Below are 15375 nucleotides of genomic sequence, written 5' to 3'. Positions count from 1 at the left end.
TAGAAGCAGGTTTCTAACCCTCACAGGGAGGCGGGCTCTGGAACAGCCTCCCAAAAGGAGCAGTGGGGACAAAAAGCCGCACTGGTTCTAAAACGGAGTTGGATACATTTATGAATGAGATTATCTGACGAGGTTGCCTGTGATAGCCAGGGACTGGCCTTGATAACTCAGGGGATCCTTCCCAGTCCTGTGAATATTCTAGGTTTCCCCACTCCCATCTCCTATGGGGAAAGATTGGGCTAAAACAACGCATCCAAGACAGCCTGTGTGTGTGTCCCGGGACGTAGCTTTTTTAAAGCTACCCAGGAAAGCAGTGACTAATGGACCAATCCTGTAAACACTACCAGGCATAGACACAGGAACTAAGTGATACACTCCATCATGGAGAGTCCTCAATGGGTCACAGAGCAGGAAGATAAGACATTCCCCAAGGGAATCCAGCCTTCAGAGAACAGACACATGGCCTCGATGAGCAGGATGTGTGCACATCTTTGAGGGCAGAATTGGCCCTGAAGAGGTAAAGGGATCACCATGCCAAGAGGGACAGAGTTGGAGGAGAACCTAGACAGCTGCAGGCACCAGCCCTCCTGGGACACCCTCGCCCGCCCATATAATGCGAGAGGCCAAATGAGGGAGTCGATCATTTTAAAAAGAAAAGGCTGACATGACAACTGGCACAGTTGCCATCTCTGGGGACTAAACCGGGGACCTCCGGAGCGAACAGCACATGTTACAGTTTGAGCTGAAGAAGTGGGGTGCACTAACAGATGTATAGCCTCTATGGACCAGACTCAAAGAGGGACGTGCTGAGCAGTGGGTTACACAAACGTAACTCCTTCCCACTGCATCCTCTCTCCTTGTGCTCATTGCTCAGAGAAATTAGAAGCAAGCCCAGATCACTTCCCTACCTTCCTCAGTTGGCGGCTGGCGAGTCCCACTCACAGTAGCTGTGCCGTGCAGACACTGCACTAGAACTGGTCGGTTGAGAGAGAGGAGGGTTTGGATGTTGGCAGAGCTAAAAAACACTCAAGAAACTATGCCAGCACAAAAACCAGCCACTTCAGAGGAGAAGCTAATGCCCAGAGTCGGAGCATACAGACCTTTATCAGCTTTATTTACTACTTATCTTCAACCAGACAGAAAGTTCAAAAGCCTCTCAAGGAGCCACTTCACTTCCTCCTTCCCTACAGGAATTTGTATGGGTGGAGGGAGCCGTTTGCAAGTTAGAGAGACAACTTTCCTCGCGTTAGTCCCATGAGCAGGTCAGCCATTTTGAAGGCCAAGCCGGAGACCCATTTAATTCTTTCCCAGCAGGACGGCAAAGATTTGAACACATGGAAAAACTGTCCTAAACCCACACGCAGGGGTGCGTGCTGCCCCTGCCTGGATGGAGCAATTGAGACTCCCTGAAACATAGAGGTCTTTCCCTCTGTGGCCTGAAGGTTTGAAGAGAGGCTATTATATCCCAGAGCTGCTGATGCTTAAGGGAAATTCCCAGTGGGTAACGTGCCACTTTGGATTGGAAGCATTCAGTTATAACACAACAGCAGCTGCAATCTGTACAGTGCCGTGCCCATCAGCAGGCTCCAGCGCCCTTTTGCAGCATGAAAAGAGACAGGCTCATCTGGCATTGCTTCAGAGAACGTGTTTGCATGCCTCCAGTAGTGTGGCAACCTCACTGGGGGCTGGAGGCAGACTGAATAACTCCAACTCCTCCCTGGCTGTCATTATAAAGTGGCCTCTCACTCTTTGGTTGTTTTAACGGAAGGTGCCTGAATCGGGCTAAAGTACCCTTGTCATTCCTCACTTCCTTGCTCCAAGAGGTAATTGTCCCCAGAGTCAAGAATTTAGGTTAATGCATTTCAGGCACTTCTGATGCACCCAACCTTTCCACGTACATTTCTGCTACTCTTCAGTGGTTCACGAACCGCGTCCTGGTAATAACATGAGAGGACTCCCCGTTTCTAGAACTCACCTGGGTCTTTATTAAAAGAACTAGTTACAGAAATTCTAGCACCTAGCCCTTTGCACAGAGACTGACTTCTTGGAGACTCTTCAAACTCTTCCCTTCTGCAACCTGTGCATGTCCTTCCAAGTTCCACACAGGCTGCTGCATTTAGTAGCACTGCCCCTTCGGCCTGAGTGCTTAGCTAATATTCAGAGCCTTGAAAGATTGTTCCTTTAAGAGGAGAAATGGCTGATGAGAGTCAGGTATATTAGTTAGCTCCACCCTGTTTCTTTGCAAGGAACGTCCACAAACTCCGGTTTCCAGTGGAACCGAACAGCAGGAAGTCCCTTGCTCAGAAATCCCCGTGCCTGCCTTTCCATCGAGCTCTGTACTCAAGGAGCTCTGTCGCTCTGCATCATCTCAGAGCCACGCTCACAACTGCTTCTGTCCATCTGTCTGCTGGCTTTCAGCCTCACACATACAGCTTGCCAAACAATCCCCTACTCCTTGCATTTGCAGTCATGGATCTGTTCAGCCCACACAGCTTAGCTTTTGAGCAGGCTTTGTCAAGAGGCCCTGGGTCTTGGGTGGTTGCTTCTCATTTCCAGCTCTCACTACCTAAAGCAATTGAATTGCTCCTTCAATTTAGCCTGAAAGCAGGATTCCTAGCACGCCCATGGCCATCAACCAGGTCTGCGATTGTCTATAGATCAAAGAGCTGCTTGATGCCAGCCATTGCCACCTGACAGCATAACAGGAGTTTCCTTCACACCTTCATGCACGCTAGATACTTGTCCCTTCTTTGGGCCATCCAGGTGGAACTTTTTGGCAGGGGAGAAGATCAGGCACCGCTCTTTTGCCCTCCGTACAGACATGTCTATTTTGTAGCATTGTCACTAGATGCCCCTTTCAAGTGCCCAGTCTTCAATGCAATTCTTTCATTCCCCAAAATGGAAAAAAACTCAGTGGTCAGGGAGCAATCTTAGTGACACACAGCACAGTCCTGTTTTTTTAAGGTGTTTGGAGCCATCCTAAACTTTACAAGGAAAAGATCCAGGAACTTTGGATAACTGAGGAAAAGTCACATGGTTACTGGGGAATAACACCAATTTGCAGTTACCTAGAGATCAGAAAAGTGGGATTACGTCACAGTTTTGTTTTCACAACAAAACCTATTGCACAGCATTACCTTAGGAAATAGATAATGTACAGTCATTATTTTGCAATGAGATAGCTCAGCGGGTTCGCAGTGGGAGACAGATCTCTCTGCCAGTCTGAAGAAACCGAAACAGTGGCACTGGGAGCACAGTCTTACCAGGGACACACACCGAGCTTTGTCCTTCAGTGATGGAAGCGACACCAGAGCAAAAGGGAGGAATCTGAATTCCCGATCTGCACACTAACTGACAAATAGAGTAAGCACCAGGGAACGCCCGGGACAGAGCGCACCACGGCTGGACTTGAGGCCAAAGGAATGAGGCCGGTTTGATGCAATCACAGCCAAATGTAGCAGCGAGCTTATGTGAGCAACCCACCGCCATTGGAAGAGCAGCACGCAAGGAGGGGCTAAACAGCGAAGGGGTTTTCTGGCTTCTCCAGAAAGAGGGCTAGCGTTGAATCAGAGGGGCAGATTTTCTCAATTCTGCTTCACCAGCACAAAGCCAGCCCAGGTTGGCAACGTTCCCATCTACCGGCTGACCAGCATCCGATCTGAAATGAGTTTGGCAGCTCTCAGTCAGGTCCCTGGTGGATGGGGGTCTACCATGTATCGCTCAAGCCACCAATCACAACTGACACCCCCTGTAGGCAGAGACAGAAGATTGACTGGGCCGTAGACACTGCAACACGCTTGCTCTTCACGGTGGCACTTCTGAGACAGGACTGAGGCATACGGAGGTTTGGCTTCCACTGCTGGCTGGGAATGAGCCTCCCAGCCTGGGAAGACAGACTCAGGCTAGCTGTGTGGCCGCGGTGGCTCAGGCGGAAACTGAGGCTAGCCACCCGAGCTCAGACCCAGGGGGCCGGGGGAGCTTGAGAGCCTGAGCCGACACCCAAGCCGCAGCGTCCACACTGCGGTTCCTAGCACCCTCGCTCGAGTTTGCCGATCCGGGCTGGGAGACTCGTTCCCACATGTGCGGTTGCCTGGAGGAAGCCAAGTTTGCACTTTCAAGAAAAGTCAGCGGCAGGGCCAGAGATGAAACCCAGCAGCTCCTAGCTCCAGATCTTCTGCTCAGACCACTCCTCTCTCTGACCACAGTTCCAACAGTAGTGCGTGCGAGCAACATGGCGCCAAGCAGGAACTGCATCCATAGAGCACAGAGAGAAAGGAAACACAAAACACTGTTAAAACCGGTGCTGGATCTAGATAGAGATGTAACAATGCAGCAGTTTCCATCAGTACAGTCAGGGCTAAGACAATCAAGACAAGCAAACACCTCTGATGAATCCCTATTAAAAAAATTAACCAAGAAACTGAACCAAAAGCTACCTTTTCTCCAACTCATCATGGGGCAGCTTTACTCTAACACCGCTGCTAGCTCCGTTTAGAACCCATTCTGAGCCAGGGTCTAGACCCATTTTACAACACTTTAATTGTCAGTTTCAGTGTGTTAGTCCCAACTTACACTGGCATCAGCAAAAGGAGACTCAACGCTTCTGTTTTAAAAGTTCAACAGTAAGCGATTTAATATAAAACTTCTGTACTTTTCAAAGAAACCTCCAAAAAACAGACTTGAAAGAGAAACTGCTGAGTTAGAAATGATCTGCAAACTTGACACATTCAAACTGGGTTTAAACAGGGATTTGGAATGGCTCTCTCACTACAAGAAGTAATTTGCTCTGATCACACATTCTCACCTCCTACTCAATGGTTGTCACTAGGACTCAAGTACCCGGCTTTTATCCACCTACCCCATTGTTATCTATGCCCTTGGATATGTAAATATTGCCTACTACATATGTTACCTATTTGCTGTATCATTTCTACCAACTGCATCTGAGGAAGTGAGCTGAAGCTCACGAAAGCTTATGCCTGCTGAAATTAAATGTGTTAGTCTTTAAAGTGCTACAGAACTCTCGTTGTTTTTGCTGTATACAGACTAACACGGCTACCCCTCTGGAACTAACATAAAACAGTCGCTCTGGGTGACGGATTTTAAGTTTCTGATCAGCTACTAGCTGTTCTTTAAACAAATGCAAAAAGAAAGTTGCCTAGATGTGGTTAAATAATCCAATCTTCTGCTTAGACTGAAAAATTAGTCACCATCCTGTAACTGGAGCTCAAAGCCTTTGACTATCAAGCACAGGAAACATGGAGATGGGGAGAGCTCTGAGTTATTACAGAGAATGCTTTCCCATTCAGCCTGGTGGGTCTTGCTCACATGCTCAGGGTCTAACTGATTTGCCAGATTTGGGGTCAGGAAGAAATTTTCCCCGGGGTCAGATCAGCAGAGACTCTGGGGTTTTTCACCTTCCTCTGCAGCATGGAGCGCATGTCACTTTCAGGTTTAAACTAGTGCAAATGATGAATTCTCTGTAACTTGAAGTCTTTAAATCATGATGTGAGGATGTCAGTAACTCAGTCCTAGGTTAGGCATCTATTACAGGAGTGGGTGGGTGAAGTTCTGTGGCCTGCATTGTGCAGGAGGCCAGACTAGATGATTACGATGGTCCCTTCTGACCTTAAAGTCTGAGAGGCTATGACTTAAAGCACGAAAAGGTGCTTGCAGTTTACAGCGGGAATGGCAGAGCAGTTGACAAAGTCTGTGATTTGCCTTCTTCTGAAAAACCATTTTATTTTAAAAGGAGATCTAACACTTAACAGAGATGCCACCAACGTTGCCCATCTGAGAAGAAACTAATTTCTAGGAATTAATTATCTCATCTTAATTATTAGAGCTAGATAGGAAATGAGATGAGGTAATAGAGTGTGAGATTTCAAAATGTTTTCTCTGTCCCAAATCAGAACAATCTCAAAAATAATCATGAACTAATAACAACAAAAGTGTTAAATCAGATCAGTCAAAACATTTTATTTTAATAATTTCACAATGTTTTGTTCTCACGTTGACCTTTTTATACGTAACCTTTTCTTTTTAATAGGAGGTAACTAAAATTTCAAAATAAAAACCAGCATTTTGAACCAAAAAAAACTTCTCATTTTGAAAATGTCGAAACAGGATGAGCCGCCAAATTCAAAACGTTTTCCAAAGTTTCCTGAAAATCAGGAGATTTGTCAAAACCAACCCTTTCATGCAACCAGCTTAGACGAATCAGCATTTGCTGAGCAAAGCACCACTTCCGTAATAATCACCACCACGGGCAGCTGGCGGGGTTCAAACCCAGTATTTTCCACGCAGAGTTCCACCCCTCGAGCTCAAGGACAAGTCCATTTTAGCTGGGGGCACAAGCAGCTGGTTAGACCAGCCACAGAAGGGGGACTTAAAGAGACACACTGAACAGCGGGTTGCATATGAACTAGCAACTGGTGCTGTTCCACAAGCGAGCACTAGTGAAGACAAGGCGTTGACCTTCTTTAATCACCGCATCGTCTCACGCTGCTCATGGGCAGCCAGGCTGATGGTGCGGATTTTGCAGTTTCGAGGCGGAGCCAAGTGCAGCTCCCCAGCTGAGACTGAGTTTTCTTTGACATTTTGGGTTAATTCTAACCCAAAACTTGGGAGGGAAGTTTAAGGAAGATGCAAAAGGGGCATGAATTGAAACCCAAGGAACATTTGCCCAGCTCTGTCCCTGTTGCATCTACAGTAGCTATCACCAGGAAACTTCCAACTGGCGGCAGCAACAGCAGGAATGTTAGAGTAGCTGGGACAAAGGCATTTTTACCACTGCATTGGCTAAGTGGACGGGGAACTGAGGCACAAAGGCATTAAGGCCAGGGTTTTCCAAACCTAGCCTCCTAAATCTGTGTGTAGCCCTAAATAAGTGACCTGATTTTCCAAGATGTTGAACACCCAGCTGCTAAATAAGAATTAAGCGATTTGTATCGCAGAAGCCTAATCAGAGATCAAGATCTCACTATGTTAGGCATTCCACCGCCCATTTCTGATACTTTTCATCTGAATGACCTGGCTGGCACAGCACGTCCATGGCAGGGTGGAGTAGAGACCCCAGCATTTAAGATTCTCCATTCTTTGCTCTAACCACTGGGGAATTGAATCTGTCGCCACATACCTCAAGAGAGAATCGTAAGATCTGTAGGTAAAAATCAGGGCACTTTCTCATTTTCCTGTTGACCTAGAATCAAATGTCAGAGTCACATGGATGGGAGCATCTCCTATCTAGCAGAGGAAGACGGGGTCAGAGGGAGGGCCTGCAACTGCAGCGCCAGTCCATATCTTCCTGGGAGCAAGTGATCTTCTTGGGGTGGAGTGTAATTGCACACTGCCTGTGAGAACAGGCTGGTTATTTGGATTAGTTTGCTGTGTTAAGCAATTGGGTGGGTGGGGGAGAAGGTGATGGTTGGTTCTGTGAAGTGTGAATCTATCAGAGACGACGATCAGGAAAACCCGCAGCATAAACTGCAAAACCACAAACAGAAATAGCACGTCGCACCAGAAGCTATAGAGGCAGATACCACCGCCACAATTCCTGCTGCTCAATCAAGACCAGCTCAATTGTTCACGACAGCTTCTGACCCAGCCCCACAAAGAATAAGCGGCAAAGTTAGCAGGGATGTTGCTAATGGTTTTCCAGGCAACCCAGAAGCTCCAGCTGGTGCAGAAGGTGGCCACCCACCTACTCAGTGGTGGGGCAAGGGGGTGCATTAGGCCACCATGCCCCAGACTGCTGGGTACTGCAGGGGAGGCATTCCACCACCCCAGCCCAGACTGCTCCGGACCTGAATACCTGGGGGCAGGGCTCCCAGCTCTGGAACTCACGCCCCCCGCGCCAGCTCCACTCCACTGGCCCAGCACAGCCAGAGCATGTGGCCTTCACGAGGCCCGTTTGCTCCAGCTCTCGCTGGGGGTGTTGGGAGCTCAGGGAAGGTCCTGGTCACCTGGAGGGGAGGTGTGTCTGGAGGCTATGATATTTCTAGCCACCGCTGAGAGTTTGGGGGTCCCTCTGTGCAGCTAAATGCACCAAGAGGGTTATGAGCGTAGGGAGAGTTTAACCGTACCTGCACTGCAAAGCAGAGGTTGTAGATCCTGTGACCCTTCCGGCTAAAACACCATGTGCACAGCTGGGCTTTATGGGCCACGTCTGACATCAGGAGCCCTTCAAAACTCCCCCACCACGTTTCGCTAGATAGCCACCGAATCTGTCTGCTCCGTTTTCTTTTGCCTCAAATTATCTGGCCCCCTCCACATCTTCTCGCAGCGCCACTCGCCGGGTCTGCCAGGGTGCCCGCTCCCTGCCCTGAGCAGAGCTCCTCAGTCGAGCACCCAGAAAAGGAGCACGAGGCCCAGCTAGACAGCTCAGCCCCACAGAGCATCCAATCACCCAGGCCACGCCCAGATCGCAGCAGCAGGCCCCTCCCCTACACGCCGCAGACTAAATAAAGACCTGGGCAGCGAATGACTAACCTCTAGCAACCCGGATTCCCCGGCTTACCCCTGGGACACCAATTTCACAGCGTGGCTGACCTTGGCACAAGGAAATGGCTCCTCGCCGCTACCCCAGCCAGAGTTTTCCTATGTTCAGTCTCATCCCATTCCTCTAAGTTCCCCCTCTCCAAAGCACCCTGAGCGATCCTTTTCCTTCCCTGTTTAATTAGCATGCACGGCATTACACAGGCTCAGTAACAAAGGATGAGCCCGGTGGAAGTAAGACAAGGCCCTGGATGCCTGCACTGCTGACATAGGGTAGTTCATGGTTTGTTTTCCTGTAAGCAAGAGCAGGAGACAGAACAAAAGGTGGGAGGCTTGGACCAGGGAGACGCTGGTAGGCTGGTCCAGACAGAAAGCAGCAAGCAAGGAGGAGTGGAAGCATGAGGTGGATGAAGGAGGCAAAAGGGGTTAGAATCTACACACGAGTAGGGTCAGAGTAGGAATCAGGGCTGTTATAGAAAGAGACAGCAGCATCATGCAAGGCACGAAGGCAAGGGCAGCCTGTCATATGAGGCAGCATGAGCTAGTGGTGACAGAACAGGGCCAGGAGGCCTGGGCTCCAGACATGGTGCTATTGCTGGGTGACCTTCGGAAGCCACTTGGCCCTCTGCATGCCCAAGATCACACCCACCTACGTGGGGTGCTTTGAGAACATCAGAAGAGAGGCACTAGAGATGTCTGGCATTCTGTGCTCGCAGACTCCGCTCCCCGCCCGTCACCGCGGGTGATGCACGCTCGGTTCTCTCCTTTCTCGGGAGCTCTTGGGCAGCACTTTCCTGCAGCGAGAGTTACCCAGATCTTGCTGCACTTTTCCAAAGGTAGTGCTGTCAGGGGCGGGCAGCCCTTCCCGCCACACTGCAAGTTCCCATCCAGTGTGCACTCCACAACCACCTGAAGATCGCCTCTCCATCGAACCGCCTCTAAAGCATCTTCCTCCCAGGCGAGCTGCACGCCACCCCTCACCCACCCGCCCCGCACACTAGCTTGGATTTCTCGTTGTTTTCATCTCTAACCGACTCAGTAAGCTTTTCCTTGCTGCTTCTTCCAAACTATTAGCCCTGCATCGGTCAGATTCCAGCTCAGGCAAGTGACTTCCCTGGGATTTTGTACAGCGCTGAGCACGACTCACCTAAGTAATAAAGATGCCGAGGAAAAGAGTCAACAAAACAAGACCCAACAGTGCCCCCTGCAGGTCCCTGTAGGAACCTCACACACTACTATCTGCAGTATCATTTCTGGGTATTCTTTGCTTCCAGCTGGAGCCATTTAACAACCAGGGCACTTGCTGGGAATGCAGTCAGCAGGTCCATGACTATATAATTCAGGCCAGCACTTCGGGAGAGCCTGTGTGGTGATGCTAGGTGCAGCAGCCAGCCTACGAGCTGGAGAGGACGACAAGATCTGTCTGCAGCCAGCAGCCTCAATAAAACATCCCCTTTATATTCATTACAGCCAGATCCTCTCCTTTCTCTATCACAGGGGACACTTTATTGCCCAATCCAACTGTAAGTGGGTTGTTGAGAGGCAAATGCCTCACTGGACACTGCAGGCAACAACAAATCACCTGAGCCCCAACAAGCCACGTGTGTTTTAAATTGCTCATTAGAGGGAAAACCTCTAGAGCAGCGAAAGATCCTCCCCCATCAGCCATAACAGTGGGTCAAGCCATTCTCAGCAAGGCCGCAGCAGTTCCTAAGGAGGAGCAAGGTGGATTGTGTAGCCTGAATAACGAAGCCGTCCCCGGCTGCCACAGAGGATGCATGCGCCTTTAGTGGGAGACCGGGACTGCCTGATATTTACGACAGACCAGTCCCATGTGGGGGCTGCCCACAACGCAAGGCAGAGACACCAGTTTTAAATTAAAAACAAACAAAAAACCTTGGTCCTGATTAGCACTGCCCGAGGGATGAGATGGTAACAACCTCACAAGGAGATGGGCGACCCATTTCCCTTTCTTTCTCATGATCGCCACCCCCACACCACAGCTTTAACCGCTTCCCTTATCAATTCAATCCCAGTGGCCATACAACTGACAGAGCAGACTCAGAAGGGGAGTGGACTCAGACACCTGGGTTCCATCCCCAGCTCTGGCTTGCCGTTTGGCCTTGAGCAAGTCATTTATCACCACCCCAGATTCCCGGCAGGAGAAATTATCCTTACGCCCTTGTGTCAAGCAAAAGATGCTACAGAAACACAAGGGCTTATTAAGCAAAGAAACCTCTCAGGAGCTGCAGTCAGAGGAGGTTCTGAGAAGGCTTGAGGCCGCATAACGGAAGTTGGTTTGATCATCATGCTTAGTGTTTGGAATGTACTGATAACATAGTAGCAAACACACATGCGTCACTGCTCCCAAAATACTGAGTCACAGAGGCAACACAGATCAGCCCAGGTCTCCAAGAAGTCAGCAGAGTTGCTGTGCTGGGCAGGACTGTTGCAATTCTTAGTTGTGTCAGAGGATTATAATGCACATACACAGTTGAATCCTGTGTAGTTATACACACAGATGTGCGCCTGTGTTGAAAATCTAGTCCGTTCAAACACTTCACAAACCTTCTCCCAGATGGTCTAATTCCTAAATTCGCCATGCCCTCTTCCTGACAAATCCATTCTGTATGAAAACAGCCCAAAGGACAACTTTGAATACTTTCTTCTTCCACACCCACCTCCCAAGGTTTCTGAATTTCTAATGGCTCTCAATGATTCCTCCTGGGGTGGAGCATTTAGACAGTCACATGCATCACAGATGACCTGAACACTCAGCAGAGCCACCAAAACAAGAGGTAAACAGGAAGAAACTGAAAAGCAAAAACCAAACCGTATTTACATCCGTGCCTACACCACAAATCCCATGGGCTAGTCGTTTACATACAGACCTACAATGCCCCTGTCAAAATACCCAAGTGCTACTATTAGCTGTATACTTAAATGTGTGACACATTTAGAAAGACAAGATGGGGCAGGTAATCTTTGATTGGCCCCACTTCTGTTGGGGAAAGAGACAGACTTTCAAGCTACACAGAGCTTTTCTTCAGCTCACATTTAGAGGTACCCAAAATAACCAATAGCCCAGCTTTAGGACTCCTGTCCCCTCATAAGCACTGACCTATAAAATCAATGCAAAACCTGGTTAAATAATAATAATACTAATCTATTGCCAGTATTATAATCCAGCAAGATCAGGCTTTTTGAGTGCCATAGACTCATGAACATTAACCAGCCACTGTTTTATGATATATACATACATATGTATTGCAAGGAAGTGTCCCATTCCCGTGATTTTGTTTTGGCACTAAGTTCCGCTAACTATGACCTCTGCAGCATTCATGTAGCTGCTGTCACATGCCTTGTACTAGGTCTCCCATGATAACTGAATATGAGTTTAAGAACCACTGGAAGCTTCTTCCTTCACTCAGGAGCCAGTTCTGCTGTGCACAGATTAACAGATGCCAGTACATCACCCTTTCTAAGCCTCTTCTTTCCCAAGCCTAAAGTTTGGTGGTGGCTGGTTTTTTTGTTTGTTTGTTTGTTTGTTTGTTTTGTTTCCCCCCACCCTTAAGAAGTCCAGATAACCAAATACCCCAAAAAGCACATCCAAAGGACCTGCAGGCTGCTCACTAGATACCTCTAGTCTTAAAATCAGAAAAGCAAAGGCAGGGGGCCAAGTTCAAACACATCCAGAACATCTCAGGTACAAGAGGCTGTTCCCGGCAGTGCTTTAAAGGTAGATTTTGGACCAACGGTGGACAACAGCTCAGCCTTTTGTTGCTGCAGCCTTTAAATCCGCTTTACTTTTATTTTTACCTGAGTAGGAAACGAAAACAAATCAGATCCCCCTCCCAGCCCCTCCTGGTTTGTCCCAGGCAGCATGTCAATTACATCCCCACCCCCAGTTCTACAGCCAGAGGAAGGTAATTGACCAATTTCCCCCTTTAAAACGACTAAGGCTCGGGGTACAAAGACTGACTGACACACACACACACACACACACACACACGGTCTGCTCAGCTGAGCTCAGCTACTAGACTCACCATCAAGCAGCCATCCGGGTGCTGAGCGAGGGGAGGCTCCGATCCGCTATTCGCTGCCCAGAGCCGTCTGCAAAGGCAAGGCAGGTTTATAATCCGAATTGGGGAGGGGGCTGCAGGAGGGAGCTGCCGTGCAAGAATCCGGCTTGCAGGGAAGGGAGGGAATGGGATGCAAAATAATGGCACCGCATAAAGTTAGCAGAAGCCGGGGAGACGGGTGGCTAGGGGCGAAGGGAGGAGGGCGGTCCGCCCCTCCGCCTGGACACGCGTGCGCACAGAGCAGCCCTAAGCCAGCTGTGTGGGTGTGTGAACCGGGTGGTCAGGGGAGGTTGGAGCAGAGAGGGCTCCACCTCCCCCGACCCATCAGCTCCTGCTGGAGGGCATGAATGAACAATGGGCGGGGAGGGAACCACGGGCTGGCAGCTCCCAAGAATAGCCCTATTCATGGCTTTCTGCCTTTCCCAAGGTCTCCACTTACCTCTCTGCCCAGGGGAGCCAGGCCCCGGTGTTTGGATCTCCTTTCCCTGCTGTGGGGTGGAAAGAGAGAGAAATCTTTAAACGGGCGGGCGATGGGGTTGACAGAAATCCCATGCACTAAGGGCTTTGTTTCCCTGGGCCCATCTGCCCCACTCCCAGGTACAAGCCCCTCCAGAGGAGACAGCCCGGGTGGCATGCAACGTCCCAGTGCAGATGTCTCAGCACAGCCCAGGGCAACTCACCTAGGAAAAGCATCTCCTTCCTTACCGCCCAGGTGCGCGCCTGCCTCCCTCTGACCACACTGCTGTTCTGTAAGACCCACAGGGTCCATGGGGTTCCCGCGCTGGCTGGCACAGGCCCTGCACTGAACAGAATTAGACGGCTAAGTAGCAGCACAGGAAATTGTGTGCACTGCTTTCGTATAACAAGCTGACCACCAGGAGCCTAAAATTCAACGGCAGCTCTGAGAACAATTCTCTGGTCCACCACAGCTTTCCCTGCAGGAGCTTGTCACTTTGGCCCCGATCCACAAAGGTATTTAAACTCCTAATTTCATGGAAACCAATGGGAGTTTAGTCTCTTAAAATACCTTTTGAGGAGCTGTGTCTGTTCCCCATCCCTGCAATGGCTCACCCGTGAGCGCTCAGACACTACACTCCTGGGGGCCAGATAAATGCCTTCGAGAGATCTGGGAGCAACTCCTTTCCTATAGATTTCTGAATGTCCAAGGAACAAGATCCAGGCATGTGTCCTTTCTTACAGCCCAGCCAGAGAGGCAGTGACTCATACAGGTGGTGGAGCTCTAAGGCAGTCCTGATGAAGAATGCCTTCTCTCCCAGATTCCCATCAGGGATTTTATCCTGAAGTAACACTCTGCGTGACCCATTCTCCATTGACAAGCGAATGAAACCATGAATGAAATGACAAAAGAACGAAACTGTGGGGATAGTAACTAGTACCATGACACCAACGAAACAACCTGGTCTCACTTCCGGTCCTGTCCAACTTCTGGTAAGTCACCGTGCACAATCTGCTCCTTCTGGTGCAAGACATGCCCCATTTACCCGTTTAATGCACCAATCTATTGTTTTAGTCCAAAGGTCCAATGGTTTTAACCTTCCAGCCCATCTGTGGGCAAAGCTCACTCACTTGAGATGTCGAGTGACCAGGTGTGACTACAAATGACTACAAGTGGGGCCTTCATGACTCTTCTTTTTGCTGCTGTGGCCAGTTAGAGGATATGGGCCACATACTCGCAGGCTGCACCCATCGGGAAGGGCTGCCTGGTTCCACCATGGACTTGCAGCGCCCTTCCCTCAGCAACTGCATGGCTGAGACTCTTAGACTAACATGCTTAACTTGAACCTCTATGTAGACGCAACTGGGAAAAAAAACAAATCCATTGGCTGGAACAACAGTTCTCCGACAAACCTGGCAGCAGAAATGCGCATGGTTCTGACTAACGGTGTCACACGTCAAAAACATCCATGAATAAACGTTTCAAATTGCTTTAAGTTTTGGACTAATTTATTAGTGACTCAGTTTCAAGCTCTCAAACTTCTGAGATTTCTTTGCTGGGGAGAGTCCAAAAGAAGTGGAGACTCCCTTTTCTTCCCCCTCCTGCCTCCCCTCCCCCAAAAAAAAATCAGGAAAAGGGGTCATTTGAAAATGCCACTTATGTCTTTCTAAAAACTCCCATTCAACCACAACTCATTGGGCTCCAGTACCTGCTTATAAATGCTAGGGATTATTATTATTATTCCTACAGAGCAAAATATTTAATCCTTCCTTTACATATACATTTAACTATCAAGCTGTTATGGCAGTGTCATAATGTTACTTCTACAAATTTCTAATGCTCAGTCTATTGAGAGACTCACAAGCAGAGGAGAATAGTCTGGGCAAGTTTTGTTTAATGTACCATTGATAGGAAAAGAGATTCTCTGCAGCCCAGTCTCTCCTGCTATCTGGAGGGAAATGTAAACCCACAGATTTCCATAGGAAGCTGGTTTGCAAGAGGGGGCAAAAGCGCATGTTTCAATCTACATCACAAGTGGCTGAATCAGGAAACTAGGACAAACTCCTGCCATTGTGGCATGTGGGTTTTACAAGAACTTTCTCGCCTGGTGGCTGCTAATACACTCTCCGAAAAACTCACTGCAGCAGTAGCCACCAAAGCAGCTCACGTGCCATGCAGGGACATCATCGCCCAGAGTAGCGTCGTCGTTTCCAACTTGTGCGTCCCTCTTCAAGAATTCAGCTTTCTGCAAGACCCTCCAGGGCAAGTGGCTGAGAGAATGGGCCCACATGCCCCTTGATTTGATCACACCCATTCCCAGCGCACAGCCTGTAGCCTTCA

At 49.1% G+C, this 15375-nt stretch overlaps 1 protein-coding gene and 1 long non-coding RNA gene across 2 annotated transcripts in view; one reads left to right on the top strand and one right to left on the bottom strand.

Moving 5' to 3' along the window:
- The window catches only part of ST3GAL4 (ST3 beta-galactoside alpha-2,3-sialyltransferase 4), a 151871-nt gene extending 139029 nt beyond the window's left edge, over positions 1-12842 (bottom strand). Inside the window, exon 1 of the mRNA XM_067563625.1 lies at positions 12543-12842. The gene's annotated coding sequence lies outside the window, so the exon portion shown is untranslated. The remainder of the gene's footprint in view (positions 1-12542) is intronic.
- Positions 12843-13799: 957 nt separating this feature from the next.
- LOC137163427 (uncharacterized) lies at positions 13800-14525 on the top strand. Its single transcript, XR_010922716.1, has 2 exons — positions 13800-14027; positions 14110-14525. It is a non-coding gene; the product is annotated as an uncharacterized lncRNA (long non-coding RNA).
- Positions 14526-15375: the final 850 nt, after the last annotated feature.

The sequence above is a fragment of the Emydura macquarii genome, unplaced genomic scaffold, assembly GCF_026122565.2.
Source record: "Emydura macquarii macquarii isolate MOO-44397 ecotype Brisbane River unplaced genomic scaffold, CSIRO-AGI_Emac_v2 contig_312, whole genome shotgun sequence".
In the NCBI taxonomy this organism is placed as follows: Eukaryota; Metazoa; Chordata; order Testudines; family Chelidae; genus Emydura; species Emydura macquarii.
The sequence above is the reverse complement of the archived record's forward strand: the minus strand, read 5'-3'. Positions and strand labels throughout refer to the sequence as shown.